Below are 25644 nucleotides of genomic sequence, written 5' to 3'. Positions count from 1 at the left end.
AATGCAATTGATTATTCATAAAGTTATTACATTCCTTTCATCATGAATACGAAAGAAATTTAAGCATCGCGTAGAGAATGTGACAAATGGTGTCCATACCGAATATGTTTAACACTGATGAACTATGAATAACACTGATGAATTCGTCAAAGACCATTTTTCTTGAACATTGATAAAGGTTTTATGACTATTTAACTTCATTTCCCTTTACGTGGTTAAGATATATTTTATGCAAAAATTTAAGAATTTCAAATACAGCTTCATCTTTCAAAATTCATGAAGGGAAACTCTTCGAAGAATTTCTTTTTATCAATTCCCGAGTTTTTCGTCATGGCAAACTAGAAAATATTGTAACTTGAATAAATGGTTTCTCAAGAAGCCCAGTGAAACAAATGAAAAGCTATGCCCTTGAGTGTTGCTGCTATGCCCTTGAGTGTTTGAATATCCATTAAAATAAATGCAAAGTTTTTTTTTTTTTTTTTTTTTTTTTCAAATACGAAGTTCACAAGTTTTCACATTCTTAAATTATGCTAAAAAACATCATAACCGTTTGTTTTCTACCATCTGGCTTTGCAATTTTAAACAAGCGTTTAAATATAACATTTATAACATTTTATTTGTTGCATTAATTTATGGAATGCTAAATATTAAACTATCAGACTTATTTATTTATTTACGTATCGTAAAATTATTTGAGGTGTGAAACTTAAATTTGAATATCATAATCGGATTGCATCTTTCTAATTTTCTGTTTTCTTTTTTCTTTTAATTCCTTAAATACAATTTAAACGTTTCGAAATTGTATGGCAACCTCTTCGTAGTATTGCAGTGTAGCACTGGAACTGTAAATTTTTATTTTTTGTTTTCTTTCATTTCTTTTCCATGTTCTCTATAAAAATATCCAGGTAGATTCTGTAAAATCGATTTACTTTTCTCTTCGGGTGTAAGAAATCTTTCCTTTACAATCACTGGTTATTTAATTTTCGTATAGCGAATCCGGGGGATATCTTTTAGTTCTAACATTATCAAAGACCTAATTCCTAAGAACCAAACATTGTATTAAGCTTTACAAACACAAAAGATAACGAACATTTCGAAAGTAAACGAAATTACATTTTTTTTTCTTTTTCTGGAAGAAAAGTATAATGGAATGAAAACAAATGAGAATATTCTCCATTTTTTTATTTTCAGTGAAAAAGTAAAATGAAATTGAAAAGAAGAACGTCTTAATATTCGCTTCAAAATGAAGAGTGATGGCGCAAATATCGACAAGACATGATTGAACGGTCTATATTTTACAATGTTGAATCTGTGAATGGTCATTAAAGTGAAAAGCAAAATCCGCTCGTAAGTTGCCTTTTTGCATCTAGAGAGTGTTTCTATTTCATGATTATTCGTCAGTAAAGATTTAAGTTGTTAGATTTAAAAATAACATTGTCTGGTTTCCTTGTGAAATGCTTATCTCAAACAAAACTACCAAAAATTAGAATTAAACATTTTTTCTTTAGGTTACCTCCATATTTAAAGATTTCATTGTTTCTCATTTGTATCCTCGAAGAGATAAACTAAATTTTATAGCTAAACCAGTTTTAAATTATACTTTTCAAAGCTTAAGTGAAACTAGTTCTAGTTTTAATCAATTGAACGTTCTGCAACGGTCTTTCAGTAACTCTCAGTTGCTAAAGGACTTTACTTTACTGTAATTACGCTTGAAGAAACAGTTGTACTATAGGGGTTTATTTTAATTTTAACCCTTTCCTTTATTCTCTTGTTTCCCACGTATAACTCCCTCCCAGAATGAGTTCTCAGTGTCTCGTTTTATGTAAATAAGGTAGGACTAGTATTTAACGGGATGTTTCGGTCACTTCAATATAAGAGCTCAGAAGAGAATATATATAATATAAGAGCTCATTATAATCATAATATATTATTATCATTATAATCATAATATAAGAGCTCATTAGAGAATGTTCTGCCTTCTAGCCACATCGTTGCTCTAAACCAATCTTACTAAGTTAGATCGTATTATTACATGCCTGTTAGTATTCGCCGGTGAAGTTTAAGTATGGGCCAACTCGGTTAGTTATTTCTGTACAGCTTCGCCTAAGTTTTGGTTAGTTAGAATTAGTTCAGTTTGTTATTTACTGTGCTTTTACGCGTTATGTTCTCTGTTTTATATTCTGGCTTTGCAATATGTTTCTTACACCCTCCATTCCCAAATCTGTACCCACTGTACAACCGCTAGCCTCTGTAAGGCCATGTTTCTCACCAAAATACTTCAATTTTCCAACAAGCGCTGGATAGTGGAGGATGAGGGCCATGCACCTGCTTACCTTTGGTAAGCCCCTCATCCAAATCCATATGTTTCTTGCACCCTCCGTTCCCAAATATGTAGCCAATGTACAGCCATTAGCCCCTGTAAGGCCATGTTTCTCACCTAAATACTTAAATTTTCCAACAAGCGCTGGATAGTGGAGGACGAGGGGAACGCACCTGCTTACCTTTGGTAGACGTCTGGTACCTCCGTTCTCTGTCAACTGTCACCTGTTATTTGTCACCAAGCCCAAGTTGAGGCTTCATGTAAGCCCGAGAAGAGCTAAATGTTAAACATTTGAGTTAAAATAAAAGGGTAATTTATCCTTTCCTTGGACTATGTTTTTGCAGTTTAAAAAGTAAGTGAAGAATAGCTATATACTTTTACAAATGTTCTAGTTCTCAAAGAAGACTCAATTTAACTGGAATCTTATAGTACAATTATTGTTAACAGATCTAACGCTCGCACATTTCTGTTAGCTGTCTGCATTTAAGAATGATTTAAGAATGATCCTATTATTTTTTTTAATATTAAAATCATCGAATTATGTTAGTGTATTCAATACCTCATTGAACGTGTTTATTGAATGTAGGATTTTATAGATAATTTAGATTCATTTATTCAAACATTCCACGGAATAATCATATCCCATACATGAAAGTAGTATTCCCATATTGTTTCGAGTAATGATAGGACCACTGTAGCAAATTACTTCAATGGCTCTTACTTTAAACTTGGCTAGATAATCTTTGAATTTAGCTACTGTGCTTGAAGTTGCCTAATTAGATTGAAAGAACTTAGTGTATTTCCTATAAAACAAATATGCTAAGTGACATGATCTCGAACTGTATGTTCGTGTTGGAACTGTATGTTCGTAAATAGACTTAAAGTGTATTCGACGATTCGACTCTATGTTTCAAAGTGAGTGAAATATGTTAGAACAATTCGTTTTTTAATGGATATATATCCTTTTCATATCATGTTACGTATCAGATGCGCGTATACATCTATACATCTATATATACATAAGATAAAAAACATTTAACTCTGCTTTATAATTTGTAGCAGCTTTTAATTTCCCATTTTTAATTTGGGTATTTCCTTTATGTACTCTGCAAATATGAATAATTTTCTGGTCTGATTCATCTCTAGATCAGTCTATGTCACATGCGTTGCATAATTCTCATAACGTGATTAATTCGGAGCCTAAACTTAAAACTTCAAAAGATGAAATCTTTCTAACCTAAACCCAAACCCTCTCTTGGTGAGGTTCCATATTGGATAATTGTGCACTTTGCTTCTACCTTTTGCCACTCGGACGCTATTTCATTCTGCTCTCTTTCAATCACAAGTGTATAAAAAATGTAAATATTCTTCAATAGGCACGGTTAGACTGCCAAATGAATTGTGGCCGCAAATGCCATTTGAAATAAAAATGGATATTTAATCTTACTCGGCTATCACGTTTCCTAATCAATACTGATTCAGCATTGTAGCATTCTATGCAATCAGAATGTTGTCTGTTTAATATGTATGTACGTTTTGTGCTATATACAGGCTGCGCCATTATTAGTATTTTGTGTGTTTCTACGTCTCAATGTTCCTACACCAGTACTTCTAAATTTTTGTTTTAAAGAGAATTGTCCTTTAAACATATTTCACGAACACTTTGAATGTAGGAAAACAACATGGTATATGTATACAGTTTGTCTAAGCTTAACCGTAACAAATCCTTAAGCTAATGATAAATATCTTTCAATTACTTTTGAATATACAACACCTTTAATACATTAAACTATATCTGCAGTTCATGCCGTTTGAATCGATTACGTCAAATAATCCCTGCATATAAATTGAAGTTTTATCCCCCGAAAATCTGATTCAAGAAATATACTTGCGTAAACGGACTCTAAAGAAAGAAGTAAAGTAAGGTAATGAAGCATTTTAATGGATGTCTTCAATCAATTTAAATGTGAGAATGTATTAAATAAAATCTGTAAAAAGATATGACTGCTAATATATTGATCGCATTCCATTAATGGTAAATCTAACAATTAGAAATCATACCACATTAATTTTATATCTACTTCTTGCATCGAGTTTTCTTAAGCATACATTTTAGAAGTTATTAAAAGTCACACTTTTATATCATTTTACAAGCGTCCTAAGTGCTTTTATAGATTTCTCACATCATTGTTAATCTGTGATGTGCAGTTATTGAGATTTAAAATATTTTATGCTCCCTTCTTACATTTTCTTATTTTGCAACGCTGTCCTAATTCCCATAGAAAATGCATGCAATCTGGCAATGTCTAGATAGTAATGATTATTTGAACTGAACATTTATATTTCCGTTATTATGCTAATTTTCATTTAAAACCGATTACGCAAACAACATGTCCTTTCAGAAAGAATACTATAAAATTAAGATTTTGCAATTACGTCTTCACAATTTCTCAGAAGATGTGAAATTAATTTTTCACACAACTTATTCAGAACGGTTCAGATTAGTTCTTAATGCTTTTGATTGAAGGAAATTTTAAAATCCTAAAAATTGTTTTGATATATCCAAATGTATGCTCAATTATATTTACAACAAATCACGCAAATATTTTCTAGTGTTCTGCGGGACTCGAATCTTATAAAACCTTTTTGTAAGGTAGCATTTAATTTTTATTCATTAGATCTTATTTTGCAATACTTTTTGTGCTTGAGAAAAATTTCTACATTAATATAAATATAGTAAATTACTCATTATTGTTACAAGTTACTTCCTACAAACTTTAAGTTAAAAAATATCATGATCAAACAATTATTTTATTGCATTTGATACATATTTATGTTAATTAATTAATTAATATTCATTATTTATTTTTAGTATACTATTTATTACACTAATTACACATTCTTATTAATTAATTACTTTACATTTATTCATTATTTTATTAATATATTATTTAGCATACTATTTATTATATTTATTACAGATTTATTTATTATTTCATTACATATTTATATTTTCATAAGTAAATTTTTTGGTGAATGCAAATTTAGGATATTTGATTTTACAAAACAAGTTTAATTAATCAGAGCTATAAGAGCAAACTTCTGGCTGACTATAAAAACCGATATTCGTTACAATTAGTAATCCTAGATGTGATGTTTATTGAAAGGACCCAGTGTTTGTTTCCGTTATTTGTTAATCTGTAAGTTTTTGCAATATGAGCAGTTAATTTTTAATTTAAATTTTCAATTTATGTAGATCGAAGCCAGTAGAAATAAACTATTCGTTTTTATATTTATTTCCCTTCGTTTATTGTAAAATTAAATTCTAAATTGATCTGGTTTAACGACGAGAGAGGATAACCGACTAAAAATAAAGGCTAATTAAATAGGCCAAAATAAGAACTGCCATACAATACAATTTGCGGTTGACTGGTTTCGTTCGATTTAGTTTACTTACTAGTTTAGTTAAACACACCCTATCTACCTAAGGGAAGAGTTGCTTTCGTGGAGGACGTTCTAAGTAAAACTGGCTCGTATGCATGTCACACCTGGGGAAACCACGAAAACGCCCGTTCAGCCACCCCGTTCGCATGGATTCGAACTCCGGTCGAATCCATGCGAAAAGTGTTCAGTAAAGTTCCGTTCAGTAATTTTACCGCTTAGCCGCTGGTGGACCTGCGATTGATTGACACTCGATCGGTATTCTTTTCCGGTTCGGATAATAAATGGATATTGTAGCCAATTATATAGTAATAATTGCCTATGTATTAAATTTTTTAAGGTTAAAGGCTTTTCACAAGATTCCAATCGTACAACGTTGGAAATTGGCAAACTAATTTAGACATAACTTGATAAAAAAACAATATGTTTCCTGAACTTTCAATTTTTTTTTTTTTTTTTTTAAATTTCAGGAAACATATTGTCTTTTATCAGTGAATACAAGATGGCTCATTTATCATAAAATGCATTAAGCCGATATCTAAAATAAGTGTGAAAAAGCCAAACTTTGAACAAATTAGTGCTCAGGTACTAAATCAGAAGAAAAAGAAACATTGTAACACTCACAGTTCTCTTAAAAGTCGACTCAGCATTTATTCTGTTTAGTTTGACTTTTCCGTTCCATTTCAATTCCGTTACACGAAAATCAACTTAAAGAAGTATTTTTTATGCTAGAAATTCTCCATAAAGGAACGAATAACCTGTAACTATATCTTCGCAGTACAATATACTTATTTTAGAGTCCCAGCTCATGTATATTTTAAACAAGTGTGAGCGATTCACATGTAATTTTTACTTACAATCAAATGACTTCTTTGTGCGTCATTATTCACAGTTTGTTTTTTATTACATACTAATAATAATAAGTAATTATAAGAAAGGGAAAGTATATTCTACGTTCAGACAACAAGAGACTTCAGAAGCATTTCACTTTCTCAATTGTAACTTTGATTGATTTTCACGAAACTTTTAAAATTCTAAATTTTCAGTACAACTGCCAATACAGAATTCAGTAAAATTTAATTTAATTTATCATAATAAAAGTTTGTCGCATAGGGATAAATAAACATACTAGGATATAAAGGGGGAAAAGGACAGAATTATGTGTTGACAGCTGCATTTTACTCAATGAGAAAAATCAAAATTTTCATGAGAAATTGGAAAAAAAAAAAAAAAAAAAAAAAAAAAAAAAAAAAAACACTAGTTGCAATTTTCATTTAAGTTTGTCACGAATTAACTCTCGGAAAAAAAAGTAATGTTGTTGGTTTGTTGCTGTCGTGTCTTTTGAGAGATCAAATGGATCCATGCATAGAAATCACAGCTTTTGCCAGTTCCAAAGTCTTTTCACTATACAGCATTTCCTAGAAAGGAAATTCTCCCCTGCTTTGCATAACTGCAAGTATTGCCGGACAGGGGAAGATGTCTGAATTTTGAATTCTTATTTCAATGTATATTGAAATGTTAATGAATGCTTCTTATAAGGAAGATATCTGAAGACCAAAAACCCATTGAACTTAAAATTTAGGATTATCACTTGCACTGCAATTTTAAATAGACATGTTTCTGGTGTGTTTATTTAAATACAGCAAAGCACACAAGGGTTATCTCTCTCAAAAGAAAATGCTTTCCACAAAGGAACATCTATGAGGAAGTATCCTTGTATATGAAAAAAGCCATAAGAGGATCCATGCAGCCAGTCATTCGTTAAGACTTGAACTGAGATCGAACGACCAGAATTTTGTAGTCTTAGCGACTCTGCACTTAATGATTAAAAAACGTTTTTCGGAATTTTGCTACATACCTAAGTCATTTTTAATTATAAATTTAACTAAAGTTAATTTTGGAGAAAATTTTAATCAATGCAGATATTATTTAATTATAGTGGTAATCGGCTTCAGTATTTAATAATTGTGTTTTATATCGCACCATATTATTTTTTTCTTAGCCCCAAAGGGCTATTAGTCCCCAAAAAATTATTTTGCTTTCTTTTCCTTTATATTTCTTATTTCTTTTCCTTTTCTTTTCCCTTTCCTTTATTTTGCTTTATATCTTATGTACTAATCTTTATAAGGCACTTTCCCCTTATTTTTTGGATGCCGTCATGGTGTAACGGTAGCACACTCGGGCGTATTCGATACGGCAAGCTTCGAGCCCCGGAAAGGACACTGCACATTTTCCACTTCTCCAGCATCGAAAGAAACTAATGACTCAACACGCTTGTAAAGGTTAACTGGGGATTTAGGGTATCTAATCGACAAATCCTGGTGGTGACCGATTATTGTTCACCACTTTCTAGTTCGGGCACCGCAATACAGTTTATTAGGTTTTTAATTTTTATTTATTTTTATTTTTTTGTTATGCTGGAGACGTGCAAAATGTGCAGTGCCGTCGCCAGGGACCTCTAAAATACGCGTCGAGTATGCTTCCAATTACACCTCGAAGGCACGCGGAAAGAAGGGAGAATACCTTATAAATGTTTTATCCACTGTCCCATTTTATTAATCCCAAGAGGCAAATTGCCCTGAAAAACTATTAATTTCGTTTTGGCATTTTGCGTTGAAAATTATAAACGGCGATTCACTTTTAAAATTGTTGCCACCAAATATTATCGACCTGTATTATATTAAAATAAATTAAATAATTAAGAAACTACATGAATGTATATATATGTTTCTCCAACTGTGATAAAACAACGGTACCTAGAGTAATCGAAATTTGACTAACATCATCTTCCATAGAATATGGGCATGTGGAAGCCCTAATTTGAATTTGAAATTTGCTTTACTATCGATTTCATATTTTGTAACACTTTAACGAATTTTTCATTTAAAAGCTAAGAGATTTCAAAGCGAGCAGTACGAAAAAAAAAATCGAGCAGGTGTACGAGAAAAAAAAAAAAAAAAAAAAAAACTACATTTTTATCTCCACGCGCGAGACTCTGTATCGACAATTCTAAATATATGCTCATTTTAAAATTATTTTGGGATATTGCTGTTGAACTGAATTTAATGGTTTGAGTACGTAGAATATGATATTTAATAAATAAAGGTAACACACAAAACGTTAAAAAAACGCCTGTTTGGACGTAATTTAAAATCTGAAACCATTCAGACTTTTTTTTTTTTCTTTTTTTTTTTTTCTTTTTTTTTTTTTTTTTTGTTATTCCTTTTCATAACTGCATTATCTGGAGCTCCAGCATTTCCAATTTTAAAAACTAAGGTCTAGCTCTAATTTTACAAAAAAAAAAAAAAAAAAAAAAAAAATATATATATATATATATATATATATAACTCTTCACCTACCATCGGTAAAGAATAGATCTTCAGTAATAGAAGCAAATAAAATTATTTGTAAAACTTTAAAACAATATATCATAATTAAAGCAATAAAACGTTAAATCAATTGGTTAAATATGTACATTCCTTTATAAAACAAGAGCTATCATTATAAGCCTTTATTGATACCAAAAATAGATAAAATTACATGAAAATAATAAATTTATTTAAGAACAGAAAATTAGGCACAATCTAATGCATATATTTTTATTGCTTGGAATGAATTCATAATGGCGGTTAGAAAATAGTATGAATTCCATAAAAAGAAAATACCGATTTCTTCGTTTATTTCGATCAAAACCACAGTCACAAAAACCTAATACTCATAAAAGTTTCTTTTTTCAAACAGAATGTTAATCGGTCGCGGATTCGGATGAATTCGGAATGTTTCTCGAAGAATCGGTCGCTAATTTGAACATTTTTCAGAACAAAACGATTAACAATTCCAGCTAAGAAACAAAAGCTTATGTAAAGCAATCTGATGTGGACACCACGTGACTTCCTTTTACGGCCTATTAAATTACAAAAATTTTTTATGGCACCTCATGTAAACTCTTTTTCTAGAATTCCTCTAACCCAATCAGTCTCTCATGGTGAGTTGAAAATGGTATAAAAATTGCAAATTTTGAAAATAAATATTCCCATCAAGTTTATCATATGCGATTTAAACTTCTTATAGTTTTATTTTTTCATAACGAGTATAAACCTTTTGTAAAACATGTATGGCAACCGGGAGACAGCATTAAGAGCTCAGTCTCGTTATTTGCCAAAAATAATTTTTCTTTTAAATTTGACATTGTCGAAAAATGAACACTTTTGTCATTTAATACACTTCTGAAATTGGAAGTATATGACTACGACCAAAGATTGCGAAACAGAAAGCCAGACAAGGGGAGTTTGCATATTACTTCTATACTGCCGTTTGCTGTAAAAAGGGAGATGCACAACTAGATGTTATTCAATTTTCAATTCACGTTTTACGGGGAATCATTTTTTGTCTTATGCATACGTACGTACAGGCATCATGGAAAAAATCCCTTTTAAATCCACTTCATTATGCTCCGTTTTGGAAAAAAAAATGTATTTAATACTGTCCTTACTTGTGATGTACTCTTATTTAACTGTTTGTGATATCTTGGTTATTGCGAAAACTGTCAACAGAAATTGTTTTATTCCTTTTGATATTCTTGTCATGTCAAGAATACTTATGGCAGTGTGCAAGTATATAAACTATTGGTGACATCACGTAATGATTTCAAGAGATATAAAATGCCATAGACCTCATCAAAACTAGCTACCTTAACAGTGACAGTTAAGTCATGTAAAACCAGTATGTACACCGTTTCAGATTATCAGGCGTATATATATCTAGAGAATAACATCAGAGGAGTTTATACTTACCTGCCTCTTGACGATTGAAAAACATGAAAGTGGTTTACTTTTGGCATGGAATACATTGTCCTGGCACGGTTTTGGTCCGCTTTTTATTCTCCATGGGAAGATCAAAGCCGATAACTATCATATTTGATCCATGGCGAATTATGTCCATTATTTCCAATCGCAATATTGTTCGCAATTTATTCCATAGAAAGCCACTGCTTCATCAAGATAGGAATGTTCATAGTCACCCTTCTAGGAGTGTTCACGCATGGTAAGATGAGCATGACGATGAAATAGGGCATCTCATCAGTCTATTTAAAATTGCGTGAATTTTGCATTAGAGATCTCTAGATTCCAACCTTTGTGCTTTTATTCAGACTTCTGTTACACTTTAGGAGTTAAATCCTGGTATGCAAATGAAGTGGCTTCATATTCCGTCAAATAATGTGGAAATCATTTAGGCTTAAGTCTCACGATACATACTATGTGCACTGCCAAAAATAGTCGGCTCCTTTATTAATGAAGATTTTCTCTAATTCGATAGCTGTTCGTATTATTTTATACCCATCTGTATATGAATTAAGGAAATTGTGTTGTATTTTTTATTGTAAGTATTATTTTAGATTAAAAAACTCCCGAAAGATTTCTATATGATACTGAAATATTTTATGCATTCAATACAACATAAAATAGGCCCAGGCGTATATCAGTCGGAAACTAAAGCTTTATTTGTTCTGCAATTTTATGCATTGTAAATACAATACTAGGAAACAGATGCAAACTTTTACAACGATCATTTCAACTTCTCCACGGTCGTGTACTAGAAAAGAATGAGATTGGATTTGCGTGCGTATTTACTCCATATAAATTTGTATAATATGTCACTTATTTGCTTGGCTTTAAGCGTAGAACTGAATCTTCCCGACAGTAGAACTTCATACAATTTAAAATTATTAAAATTTGATTAATTTGTTAAACTCCTGAAAGAAAAGCTGGTAAAGGCGCTTTCGTTTTCAGTTCGTAGATTACGTGTCCTGTCAAAATAAAAGTACTAGCATTTGAAGGAAATATTTGTTGCAGATCTCATGCACAAGTGATACGCTTATTAGAATTATAAGTTACGAGTTGAAGAGCTTAATCGTTTCAATATTAAATAAATACAATTTGTACGAGGCATTGAATTTTTATATTCAAATGAATCACAACAATGTTTTTCTTGTGTTCAATTTCTGGGAGATTATTTAACTGGCCTATCGCAACTGCCTACTTGGAAATAGTTTCTGATGTTAAAATGAAACCTGCGTTTCATAATCAAATTGCATTTGCTTTATTAATCTTATAATTTTTATATTTTTTAAATATTTCAGCCGGAAGTCCTCTCGTGTGGTTTGCTACTAATGGAAGAGGGGTTGGAGACCCTGAACCCATGCCCTGGGCTGTTGTCTGTAGAAACTGCTGTAGAACTGAGCAAAATCGTACTGTTAGCTACGTATATAGCGCTCAGGACTCTTGTCAACGACATACGTAATCTTGCACTCCTTGCCACAATACGCTTGTTCTGATGAGGTCAGACAAGTGAGATTAGTCACAACAACAACAATGAATGAATCCCTGCATCAACGGTAAAAAAAATATATATATATTTTACAGACGGCTGCCGAGCAGGTATAGTGTTTTGTGGCCCTAACTGCCGTAGTGATGGGCCTGTGTTCCAATCCCGGAGAAGGCAAGGTTGTAAATGTCAGTCCCTGTCAGAGGCAACGGTGGCCACATGTTAGGTGCTTTCATAATCAAATGGCCACCACTTCCGACCTTGTAGTGGAGCAAGGCTAATGGCTATCAAATAAAGCGTCGAGCCATTAAATAAAAGATTTTACAGAAGAATTCTTTCTTTTTTTAGCGGAATACTATTTCTCACAGTTAGTAAATCATGAAAAAAGTAATATTTTTACATTTGGCTTTAAGCGGATTATTTTTGTTTCGTTCCATTGTTGCTGTTTCCTTTTTGCCTAGGAATGCGTTATTTGTACTGAGTGTAACATTACTTGCATTAGTTTCCATATTAAAGCTTTTCTTTTTGTTTACCTCATCTCTTAAATTTGCTTAAGTCATCATCAATCTGAATCATCATGATAAATTTTATTCAAATTCTTTATCTGTACTTAAAACTTCTTTATATCCCTCCACTATCAATGTATCTATGTAATAATATATTTAGACCCTTTCAATAACATTTTAACAGTATCTGTTTTATATTTAGTTGTGTTAAAGGTGTCACTGTTAATAGCTTTCGCTTAAATAATAATGTTTTTATTTCTAGATTTACTTGTCTTTTTAATAATTGATTTATTTTGTTTTCATTCTGTACGTATACAGTGTACTTTAAATTCAGGAGTATCTATCTGGCTAATAAGAAATATATTTCTTCACTTGAAATAGTAGTTTACTCATCAGATAATGATAATTTAGAAGTTGGAATTATAAAAGCAATGTTATGATAATCTCATAATTGTTTAACCATCGCTATGGAAACATTTTGTTTCGTAAGCCTATATATCTCTTCAGCATTCTAAAGCTGAAAGGAGAATCTTCTTTGAAAACTTTCAATTAATTTTAATGAATGATTTATATTTGCTTTCCTTCAAGTTGTTTTATTTTAGTTCTAAATATTTCCATTAAATTTGCAGTCTTCAAATATTGTTCCACATGTTTGACAGCGATAATATTGCATTTATTAGTTTTCAGCGTAATTTATGTAATGATTTTCGTGACTGAAAAGGATGTTTAAAATGACGCACTTGATTGTTACGTGCGAAGAAGATAGGAATATTAAAAATTTCCAGTATATCTTTACTTGTTTACTTGAGCAATTGGAAATGTATGATATTGTTATATGCATTTATGTTTTTAAAGTATACTGCAATAATTTTGCATGTTTATTAAATTGCACTGTTTTTAAATATATATAATTTGAAAAATACTTTATAACATATTATGTGCACTAAATGTATAAATATATATCTGGTATCCCCATGGTGGATATTATACGTCCTAGGCATTGATACTTATGGAAACACAACGGTTAGGGAGCGATCGCGTTTAAGAAAGCTTCTACTAATACCTTTACCAATTTTTCTTGCATTTTCATACATTTGGATACTCTTTCTGCTTTTGAATAGTACTAATCCTTTTACATTGACAATCACGGGCCCAATATTCGTATTTTTCACAGCTGGATTGGGACTGTGGCTTTCTTTATTTCGTAATAGAATGAAACTTAAGCTGCTTCGAAGAGCGATTACTTTAAATCAGCAAACTAAGCGATCCAGTTGGTACAACTTCTTAGGTATTCTAGAGTTATATGCCGTCTTATACCCGATTCTTAAAACGATCTCTGTGGTTTCTGGTGCATTACAAATTCATGGCTGCGAAGCAAAAAGTACTTGCAGCTTTTTTATTGCATGGAATTCTCTGGATGAGATGGGTACAAAAGGAATTTTCCTTCTAATTTTTAGTGTTTATATGATAACCACTGTTGAAAATGCATTTCCCTTCATTGTCACTTGTGTCTTCTGCCGTATATGCTATTATTGCAAAGAAATGATTACGGAGCTCTTGATAAATTTTCGTAAACATCAACATAGTGAAGACGGTGAAATTTTATTTCAACTGCTAAAATTATACAGGAAATCACTGGACATAGTCAGTCTTCTCCAAGCAAGTTTCTCTTCATTTCTCTTTTTCCTCATTTTCACTCATCTCAAAAACTTCTACATACTTGTTGCGCGCTTATTCGCATCGCAAGAAGAAAATAAATTTGAATTTTTAATGGATATTGAATTTTGGATCAATAACATAGTGCCTTTTATCCTGTTTGTTGCTACAGTGGTTCTCCCGGCAAACATAACTGAAGAACTTCAGAAGATTAAAACGTATTTATGCAAATACAACGAAAATATGATATTACATCGGAACGGAGTCGAAGGTAAGCTCTTTCGGAAATCTATAAAGACATTTTTGCAAAGAAAAGTGATTGTTATTACTGCTGGGGGAGTTCTTAGTTTGAAAAAAGATTTAATTCTGACAATTATTGGATCAGTTTTGACATACGGAATTTTGATTACTGATTTATCAACAAAGAAGAACTGAATTTAGCTTTACATATTTATATATAGAAATTCATGCAATACACATGAATTTTTCATAATGCAATAGACAGAACGATGAATATTTATAGAAGAGGACATGAAATGTTTATCCTTCATCTTTAACGGGATAAGAGCTCATTATTCAAATACCCTTCCCAAATTTATTTGGAATGAATAAAACCGTTGAGTGTTTACCTGCTACAATTTTCCTACCGATTTAGTATTTCAAGCAAATACATTTTGTATCTAAAATTTTTATTTAACTTTCAAATTTAGATCATGTAAAGACAAGTGCATGATTCAATTAGATTAAGAGCTATTGATGCATTTTAAAAGTATTTCAGTTTAAGACAGCTGCATTTAACATTTATTCTCAACAAGATCTAACTTCTATAAAATGACTTTACTTGTTATATGTACCAAATGATATCTGAATGAATGAGTCTTATGAAAAACATTGTTTTTACAGATATTGAGAATGTATGAAATGTATTTTGGAAACCGAAGAAAATCGGCATTTATTTTACTGTTCTTTTGAATTCCGGCCAGAATAAATTCTCTATTTTTTATTTTCTTTAAAACGTATTTTTAAAATTTTTTATTCATAAAAGAATGCAGCCTCTTGTAAAAAAAAATTCTAGTTCAGAAATCTCAAGGGCTAAATCATGAACGGACTGGATTTCCTAGAAAATTGATTGAACTAGCTAGAATGACTTTAAAGAGAGTAACTTTCAAAGTTAAAATCATGTCTGATTTATCAGAGGCATTCCACATTGAAAAGGTGTTGAGCCAGAGTGAGGCTATTGGAGATGCCGGAATTATAACTAGAGGCACCATTTTTCAGAGATCTAAACAGTTACTAGCGTAAGCTGATGATATCGACATTATTGGCAGATGTAACCAGGCGGTTATGAAGATTTTTATTTCTGTAGAGCCTGCAGCCAGAGAAACTAAACTTCCCATTAATGAGTGTAAAACAAAATTTATGGCAGTAACCAGTAGAGTACCTAACCCTCTTTCACTGCAAATAAAATCTTATACTTTTGGACGGCGTTTTTCAGTTTACATATCTCAGTACTATCATCTCTTACGATAATAATATTACGCTTGAAATTGATAATAGATTATTTAGAGCGCAATAGATTTAAGCCATTAATGGCTTAAAGATTATTTAGTGTCTAAATTATTAAACGTCAAGACGAAAATAAATCTTTATGAAATGTAGTGAATGCTGGCCATTAACAAAAACAGATGAAGAAAGACTTCTAAACTTTGAAAGAAAAATACTGTGGAAAATAAATGATCCATTTAGAGAAAATAATAGATGGAAAATTTAGTTTAACCATGAAATATATAGAAGCTACAAACAGCCTAATATTGTCCGAGTCATCAAAACTTATCGTATTAGGTGGCTTGGACATATTTTTAGATATGACAGCTTGAACCTTTCTTAGAAAGGTGGCATCGCAAGTGTAGAGGATACCAGGAAAAGAAGACGACCTCGCAAAAGATGGATGGACTATGTGGCGGCAGATCTCAGGACTCTAAAAATCAATCGTTGGTGGACGGTAGCGACTAATTGGATCCGTTGGAGGAAGCTTGTTGAGACGGTCTTGGCCTGCGATAGGCTACAGTGCAACTGAAGAAGAAGAAAGGAATGCGAAATAGAGAATCAATACCGAATTTATACTTTGCCAAATGGTGAAATCGATCATATTTCTAGAGAATATATATATATTTTTTTTTCAAATACCACGTATTCACAAATTAAAGGCTATTGAAGCCAAGAAAATACACCGCAGGAAAAAAGGGATTTAATTCGTGAATTAAAACAGTTTCATACGTCACCAACTATTTTTTCTTCATTCTGTTGCAAGATAATTCATTTCAATTTAGGCAATCTTCATTTCTCTAGAACTCTAAAATTTTCAAACATTTAATAACAACTAAATCTTTATTAAAGACCCCGTAAATGAGGTTCCTTCTAACAGTCTAAATGGGAAAAAAAAATCATAATATATTGGTGGATGTAAGATAAATCTGCAGGAGTTGAGGAGCCTTATTTTGTAACTAGTTATTTGTACTCATTTTTAATAACGTATGTTCTGAGTATTACTTAGATGAGTATTACAAGATGTCCAGCAAGTATGTTGATTAGTGTTATTTTATATATATGAGATTACGCATCAAATTGTTTAGTGCGATTATATTGTAGAGACATTAAGTATTTTTGAGGCCGGAGAGATGAAAAATAACCAATCGACTTCGCCGGGAATCGAACCACGGACCTCTGGAATACTGGCCCAGCAGGCAGAACCACTACACGACAAAGACACGCTAGGAAAGTGGGAGAAATACCTTATAATATTTCAAAATAGGATAGTATTTGTACGATTAGTATATTTTCAATGGACATTATTTAGCTTGAATGTAGCATTTGATTTATCAGTGTCTGTACTACTTGATTTCCACTAAAAAATATGTTTAATTAACTTATATTCACTTCATCACTTTAATTAACTTAGATAACCTTCATCAGTGAGAATGTTAAAAGAACCTATTTCTGCTAGGAAGGAACAGAGCCTGGAAAGTGTTTTCTATTGTTTCTTTGTATTTGTTGCTTTTTTGTGTCATTAATTAATTACATTTTAGTAATGGTTGTTTGCGATGATGATCAGTTAAATAATGGGCGATTGACGTTCGTTCAGTCTCTTATATTGCTTCAAGCGTATCCAATTCAAAAATAACTTTCAGTATTAAGAGAAGAAAAGTGCTATCCGTGAGGTTAATTCTAGAAAATCGTATCTTCTGATTGAAATTTGCAATACAAGTGGTTTAAACTTAAAAATTAAATTTTGTGGTTATCTTCAAGACATACATCGATTTTACATTGTTCTCAATTTCATGATAGTAGACGAAATTTCAAAAACGGTCGTTTACTTCCACATTTTTAACTGCAGTTATATTCTTGAAAATGTAAATCATCATCTGCTACTTTAAAGTTTTTTTTTTTCCATGCAAAATGGTGCTTTTTAAAAAGCTGTTTGTGAAAGGCTGTGTCTGTTTTTTTCCGAATAAAATTATTCGTATCTAGTCATTGAAATCGCTTAGAAAACCGAAGTTTTTCGATATCTAAAGCTACTTTATGTAATGTTGTCAACAAGAAAGGAAAAAACGTCAAAGCTTGGGTTCAAGTGGAAAAATTATTCCAAATACATAGCCAAGCGAAAAACGGACAGTTTCGAATGTTGCAAAGGTAAGATATTTAATGTTAGAAGAAAACACACCACGTCAGAGGACAGTTGCAAATTCATTAAAATGATCAGTATCGACTGTTAACAAAGGGATTAATGTCGATTTGAATCTTAGAAAGATGAAAAAACATTATGTGCATCGTCTTTCTCCATGACATCCCTCCCAAAGCAGAACGCGCTGCAGAATTCTTTGTGAGAGACTTTTATCCGGACAAAAATGGAAAAATATAACAATACATGAATCTTGGATATATTTAAATGACTTCATAAAAAGACATCCATTTATTCTCATCAAAGAGGAGATCAAAATCTTAAAACATGGTTCAAAGAATCTAAAGAAAGTTTTTCAAATGAATTTATGATTTTTGCTGTTTTTTCATATAACGGCAAATAAAAAAATAAAGAGAGTGGAGAAAAATTTAAAACAACTCTGCGTACTCTCAGGAATATATTTTATACCCAGTTTGATAATATGAAATGTCTTCTGTTTACCTACAGTGCCATCAATAAGTAGAACTGCATAGAGTCAAAGCAAGTGGCCACACGTCAAATTTCCTGAGAAAAAAGATAACAAGAAACGAATGTAGTTCGACCGTCTATAGCGCAAACCTGGTTGGCATTCTGCCAAAATACATAAGCCCCGTTCACATGCAACGCTCCTTCGCACAGCTACCGTTAGCAAGGGGAGAAAAAGGAGACATGAAAGAGTTTCTTTACTGCTTATATAAAATTATATACTTTATAGAAACAAGGATGGGTTTTGCAAAATACTGAAAGGAAAAAATTATTTGAAATAAAAATGAGACTTGTAAAATTTTTCTTCAAAAATTTAAATTAAAAAAAATATTAGCAAAAAAAATTTTTCAGCTTAAAATTATTTTGTCTCACAAAACCATTTAATAATATTAAAGTAGATGAAAATGCTTAATTTTTTTTTAAAATCATTCAAAAGGTATCGAGTCCCTTTTCGCGTTGAAGCCGATATGCACTTGTCTTAATTTTAGTTTAATTTGAACGATATTGGGACCCGTTCAGAAGACCACCGTCTTCCTTCCCCTTTACACCTAAAGCCTCTGTGAACAGTCACGTCTTCGAATTGGCAGATTTCTAATACTGTTTACACATTTTTAACGTGGTTTAATGTTGTTAATTTTGTAATCTGTATTTTCGCAACTGGTACCTGAACTTTCGTAATGGTTCCTTAAAAATGTATGCTTTTTAATTATTATTAATATTTTATAAGCTGTTATTTAGTTCACTCTTGGTGCTTGTAGCTATGGTTAAAAGATGGTAATGGATTTTTAAACTGCTTCCCGATAAGATATAGAATTCAAACTTCGTACATACACTGCTTGTGGATGTGGTGTCACGCTTTTGGTTTTTAGAGGATTAGATTTTTTTCAAATTTAACGTTGAAACGACTTTTTGCAAATATTAACAAAACTGAGAATCTCAGAATATTATAGTTTTCATCATAATACACTGTGGAAGAAAAAAAATTAAATGAAATTTTTATAGTTAATTTTAAAAAAAAAATATTTTGGGAGAATTTTTGAAAATCGTTCATATTTTTAGACTTTTTGACGCCCATTAATTTTAAAATTTCATATCTAAAAATATATCGGTTACAAAATTCCGACATTTTCACAGCTTATAAAACAAACTTTTCGCATTTAAAAAAATGATAAAGGAAATTAATTGGTTGATTTTTTACTTTTTTGAAAGATATGCAATGAAGCAGAATGGGAAATATTGGTTTTTCTTGGGCATCAATTCGAAACATCGGTTTCAAAGTAATAATCTCATTATACCACACTATTTTTATGACATTATTTATGCTATATAAGTTGTTATTGTTAGCAGTTGTTAGTTCAGCGTGAAATTGTAGATATTTCTGAGTTAACTTTCTTTTAAGATGGGTTTTGCATTCCGTTGTGTTTAACGTTCTTATTAGATTGAAGCATAACTACTGTTTATACTTAATGATATTCTAAACACCACTTGTACGAGTATTCTGTGGAAAATTCTAGAACTTTGAAGTGTTTATGTTAATAAAATAAATTTAATTAAGCTATCATCGGATTTGAGTGCAATGACAATCATTTACGAACTATTATCAATCTATTACAAACCCGTTTGTAATAATTACAAACGGGTTAAATTTAATAATTTTAAACGCACGCAACAATATTATAATTAATTAATGTTTTAAAATTGTTTTGAAAGTGTTTTACAAAACAAAAACAGGTAAAGAAAAATTCTGCTTGCGTTTTATGAGTTTTTGCAATTTTTCTGGCCTCATAAGGTTTTAAAAAAAGGTTTGTAATTTATGTTTATATTTACCAATTGAATAAATAGCACTAGGTTTGATTTATATACATATGTGTGTATTGAAATTCAGTAATAAAAATTTAAAGATTTGAAATGATTAAGTGTCTATTTAGACAGTTTGTATTCTTTAAACTGCAAATGCAAACTGAGAAACCTTTTGCACTTTTTTCAATAAATCCTTTTACTTAAAGTCCTAAAACATATACAGGTATGGACTAAATTTTTTATTATTTTTACTGCTTATATAAAATTATATACTTTATAGAAACAAGGATGGGTTTTGCAAAATACTGAAAGGAAAAAATTATTTGAAATAAAAATGAGACTTGTAAAATTTTTCTTCAAAAATTTAAATTAAAAAAAATATTAGCAAAAAAAATTTTTCAGCTTAAAATTATTTTGTCTCACAAAACCATTTAATAATATTAAAGTAGATGAAAATGCTTAATTTTTTTTTAAAATCATTCAAAAGGTATCGAGTCCCTTTTCGCGTTGAAGCCGATATGCACTTGTCTTAATTTTAGTTTTAATTTGAACGATATTTCTGGAATACCTAGCATCAAATAACCTTGTCTGTATTTGTCTATAATTTCATTATCTTATACAGTTCTATCTAATTTTGGGGGGGATGCTATCAGCGCGATTGTTTCGCTGACAGTCCAGCGAGCAATAACTAAAATTAAGTGAACCGCGCACTATAGTACGGGAAATCTCCCCATTTGCCCTGCTCCCGAGAGGTAAGGAACATTCAACCAAGTTCTACCTCCAATTCGGCGAGGCAGTTAATGCTTGTCCCATGTGAACGGGACACGTTGGAAGAACCGGTTTTCGCTGCCGGTCGAATCTGCTCTTGTGAACGGGGCTATAGACTCGTCCAAAAGAGGCGGTATTACTTATTGCTTCGTGAAAGGTCTTCTCTTCTCCGGAAAGAGCTATGCTGGAGGGAAAGAAAGTCCCCATCCTTTCACCCTATTTTGAGAATAATTCGGTCCGAATGGCGCATGTGTGTTTGCGCTCATGGTCGATGATGAGGCAGTCGAACTATACCAAGGACATACCCTACACACGTATCCCTACTAAATCTTCTGATCTACCTATGGCTCTTTTGCGCTTTTAAAATGCGGAATGTCGAAACGCCGACCTACTACCCTCCGTACACTTTGTAAAGCAGCTCAAGAGGAATGGGATAAAATACCTCTTCTGATACTACAAAGGAATTTATTGTTTTGGAAATTACTGTGAGGAAAGCTAGCATATAATAAGGGTTACCAAGCAGAAAGTTTAAAATACAAAACCTTTTGGTAAAATATTTCTATAAATACAATGAATATTTTTTTAATGTGCGAACGTTCTCGGTATATGATCTATGGTTAGTGTTCTGCAGTATAATATAAAATATGCATGCACATGTTGAGATTCCAAAAGAATAATTCAAAATATCAGTAAATTTCAGTCAACCGTTTAGACTGACCTAAATATAATATAAAATTAATTTGGATTGAGATGTGCTGTGCTATTAAACAAAATTTACATAGATTTTTATACATATAATTTTCTCCTCAAATTTCATTAGAATTGTTAATATATATTGACCCGTTCCGACACTGTTTATTTTACATTTTTCTGTAAAAGGATTTTTTTTAGACATTAGATTTTGTATGATGCTTTTCTTTGAAAAGATATACGAGAGTACATAGGCGTAAAATTTAATGTAACTATTAGAATGCGGCACTCATAATGCTCAAAACTATTATTAATTTGCAGGATTAAACTTTGAAATAAAATGGAAACAATGGATTAGTTTCTTATCTATGAAATACTGCACATATATTTCATTACCTTAAATGTTACTGATGATATTAATCAGGAATAGTCGCACACGTACAATCAAAGTGTACTTTGATTTGTGAAAGTATGCCTTTAGCAACCAACGTATGTTAACGTATCGTTGGCTAGGTATTATAATTACTCTAAGAGCAGTTTTTTTTTTTAAGTAATTTTTTCCTAACTTAATAATTTTAAAATGTGAAATACACAAATTACATGTAAGAATATTTAATGTTTACAAGAAATTACAATATTATTCATTTTATTGTATTTGTGAAATTAAGCGTGGGATTTCTAACGGTAACCGGCTCGAATTCACATTACGCGTGTGGAATACCACGAAAACATCCATGCAGCTAGACCATTCGCTTGGAATCGAACCCAGATCAGGAGTCCCAGTCGATTTACTGCTCATTCACTGGCGGGCCCCTTGCTCTTCTGTGAGAAAAACCCAGTCTATTATTAATGACGCAAAAGGAAAACAACTAAAAAATAAAAGTTTGTGTTTTTTTAAGCCAAAATTAAGTCTTAAATTAAGCTTGAAATTTGTAAAGATAATGGGAAAAGAATGTATAGAATAATAAAAGTATCAATGATTATATTAAATTATAAATAATGATACTTAAATTTTGTTATACGGGATTTTATATGTAAAATTTAAATGACTAAAATGTATCAAAACTTTAATTGTGTGTCTTATTTAGAGTTATCCTTTACATAATATAAGCTATTTTGTTGCCATTACTTTTTTCAAAATCTATAATGTATATCCCCCTTTTCTTCACACAGAGATTATTTTTTAGAAAATGCTTTTCCACATGCGACCATTCTTTTCGTACTTGTTTTATGAGCCACAGGGAATATGATTCTATATATCGACTGTAAAAGATGGATACAAATTACAAAAGGCATTTTTTAGAAAAGGGTGTAACCCCAACATCCAAATAGTTAAGAACGTTTATGCTGGTAGTTCAGCTAACCTGAATCTAGGTAAACGGACTGACTACATAGTTGCTTTTCTCTTCGTACATCATTGAATACAAGTAAGCTTTCGTTAGGAAGTCGTCCATGAAATCATCCCTTCGCTTACGCAGATAGGCTTCGTTTGCGTTTCATATTCAAGAAACTTTACCTAAAATAGTGCTATGTATAACAATACAGAATTTGAATTTTTAAAAGCACGTTGTGAAATCTGCCATTTTCAATTACGCCATCATTTTATTTAATTTTATATTGACATAAATCAGACTATAACAGGATGCGTTCTATAATTATATACGTTTTTCATATCTTTAAAATGTGTAAGTTTTAATAGTTACGGTTTTCACATTTAGATTTAAAATCTAGTTGTATTTATTATACTACATTCATATACATTTAATTTCACTCTCATTTTTATATTGCAATGCACTAAAGCAGATTTATATAGCCATTCAACTTTCCTACGGTTGCTTAAAAAATTTAGCATTTTAGAAAGTTCTTCCAGAATAAAAAATCCCTTTTATATATAGCCAAATGAGGATGACTAATGATAGAAAACTAAACAGTTTATGAATATTTTTAAAAGCTTAATTTAGAAAAAAATTCATTAAATTAAACTGAATTATGAGTAGTGTAATTATTTAAAAAAATTAAATTTTGCTAGTTTAAACTTCTGTGATATGCCTCACAGAAGCAACACTGTTTGGCCGTAAAATAAGATTTTGTTTAATGATTCACGATGCTACTGATATCGTTAATGTCACGGCAGTGCTTAAATTTTAATTTTAAAGAAGTTGTGTGCGTGTGAACTCATGCTACGTTATCGGTACCATTTAAATGTGCTTAAGAAGGCAAACATGTAACTACTGCATATTATTAATTTTTTCTCGGTAATTTTTATAATGCGATACAATTGCTATCACTGTCAGTGAAAATTTGAATAAACATTTATTTTTAAATCCCAAACTTCACAACATTTATATGTCTTTAGGAATAAACCAAACTTTTATACTCACTGCCGGAACTGTATACATTTTTTTTTAAAGCGTCAAAATTTATGTGATATCCTGCACATCTTCTGTACACCTATCTGCTGAAGACAGTTTTCCGTACAATATGCTTCTTAACCGATGTTTCATCTTGCGAGGCCTGAAAACATGTGTATGAATAGTGTGTGGTAACGAAACTGAAGTAAGAGCAAAGCAGCTAGTAATGAAAGTTTAACACAGAAAACGGTGGAAAGGAGTTCTCAGTTTTCAATAATCAGCCGTATACTTTAAGCCAGCGGTTCTCAACCTTTTAACTAACGCGTACCATCTATACAAAAACTGAAAACCTTTAGTGCCACCACCACAAAATTCTTCTACCACCGTCACTCTTGTACAAAGCTCAGATCGCATAAATTTACGAGTGTTAGAGAAAAAACTCAAACAGGATGTTGGGGTTTTAATTTTTAAATTTAATAGGTAAAAATACTTTCCTTCTTCGCGTACCACCTATTTTTCTCTTGCGCACCACCGGTTGAGAACTCCTACTTTAAGCAATATATGCAATAAAATGCACTTACTCAGCACTACAAGCACTTACTCAGAATTTCTCCGATAGATGGCGACATTAACAAGACATATGTCAATTCGTCTCCTATCCTTTGAATTTTCCATTGTAGGTGCCAAAAACAGCTGTTAGCCTTTTGTCTTGTCCCTCAGAATCAATTTCTGTAGCGAAACTCCTTAAACATGTCATATGCCTTACAGGTTAATGGTGTTTAGGAGACGGTTTGCGAGGGTAAAGGGGATTAAGAAAACGGGTAAAAATAATTGGTAAAAGTTCTTAAAAAGGTCAATAAATCAAACCAATTTCTTTATAACAGATTTTAGTATTGGTTAAGAGCAAGCACTAATATCCAATTCAGCTCAAATGCACATTTTTTTACTGCTCGTTATTTAGAATTTTATGTTTTCTATTATTAATTATATATGACAATTCCAGTTTAAATTTACTAACTATAGTGAAGCTAGAATGCAATACAGTGAAACAGTAGTCCTAAAAATATGTTCCACTATTGATAAGTATAAGCGCGAAATTTTGATTCTGAATTTAAGTTACTCTTATACTTTGTTTCGTTACATGTACAGGCGGGAAATCTCGTTTTACAGAAATATATCATTGAGAAGGACACAAAAACTAATTTTGCTTTTTCGAATAAGCTTTTGGAATCACCTTCAAACGAAATAAAACTCTTGTAAACTTCGCATTTCGAAAGGTTTTTAAATACGAAGAGATGTCAAATTCAAGAGGACTTCAGAATCTACTAAGTTTATCCTTGTTGCTGTCTTGTCCATGTATTTCATCGAAGAATGAGAGTTTAAGTTTCATATACTTAATCAAAGTATAGAAAGGTTAAACTGTCAAGTCAATACTTCTGCCTCTGAAATAATTCCATCAAGTATGCCAAATTTTTTTGCCTTCAGTGTACAGTATAATTCAATCAGCGTGAATTCCAGTACATTCTAAATTAGTTTTAAGAGCTGATTTTAAGAGGTCGTAATTTGGTACATTTAATTACTTTT

At 31.3% G+C, this 25644-nt stretch overlaps 1 protein-coding gene across 1 annotated transcript in view; it reads left to right on the top strand.

Annotated features, from left to right (window-relative positions):
- Window positions 1-25644, top strand: part of LOC118193333 (neprilysin-2-like) — a 156784-nt gene that overhangs the window by 56481 nt on the left and 74659 nt on the right. Inside the window, exon 2 of the mRNA XM_085814023.1 lies at window positions 1192-1347. The gene's annotated coding sequence lies outside the window, so the exon portion shown is untranslated. The remainder of the gene's footprint in view (window positions 1-1191; window positions 1348-25644) is intronic.

This window comes from Stegodyphus dumicola, chromosome 3 (genome assembly GCF_044657685.1).
Source record: "Stegodyphus dumicola isolate Sdum_Otavi_A_Nest chromosome 3, ASM4465768v1".
Lineage (NCBI taxonomy): Eukaryota > Metazoa > Arthropoda > Arachnida > Araneae > Eresidae > Stegodyphus > Stegodyphus dumicola.
The sequence above is the reverse complement of the archived record's forward strand: the minus strand, read 5'-3'. Positions and strand labels throughout refer to the sequence as shown.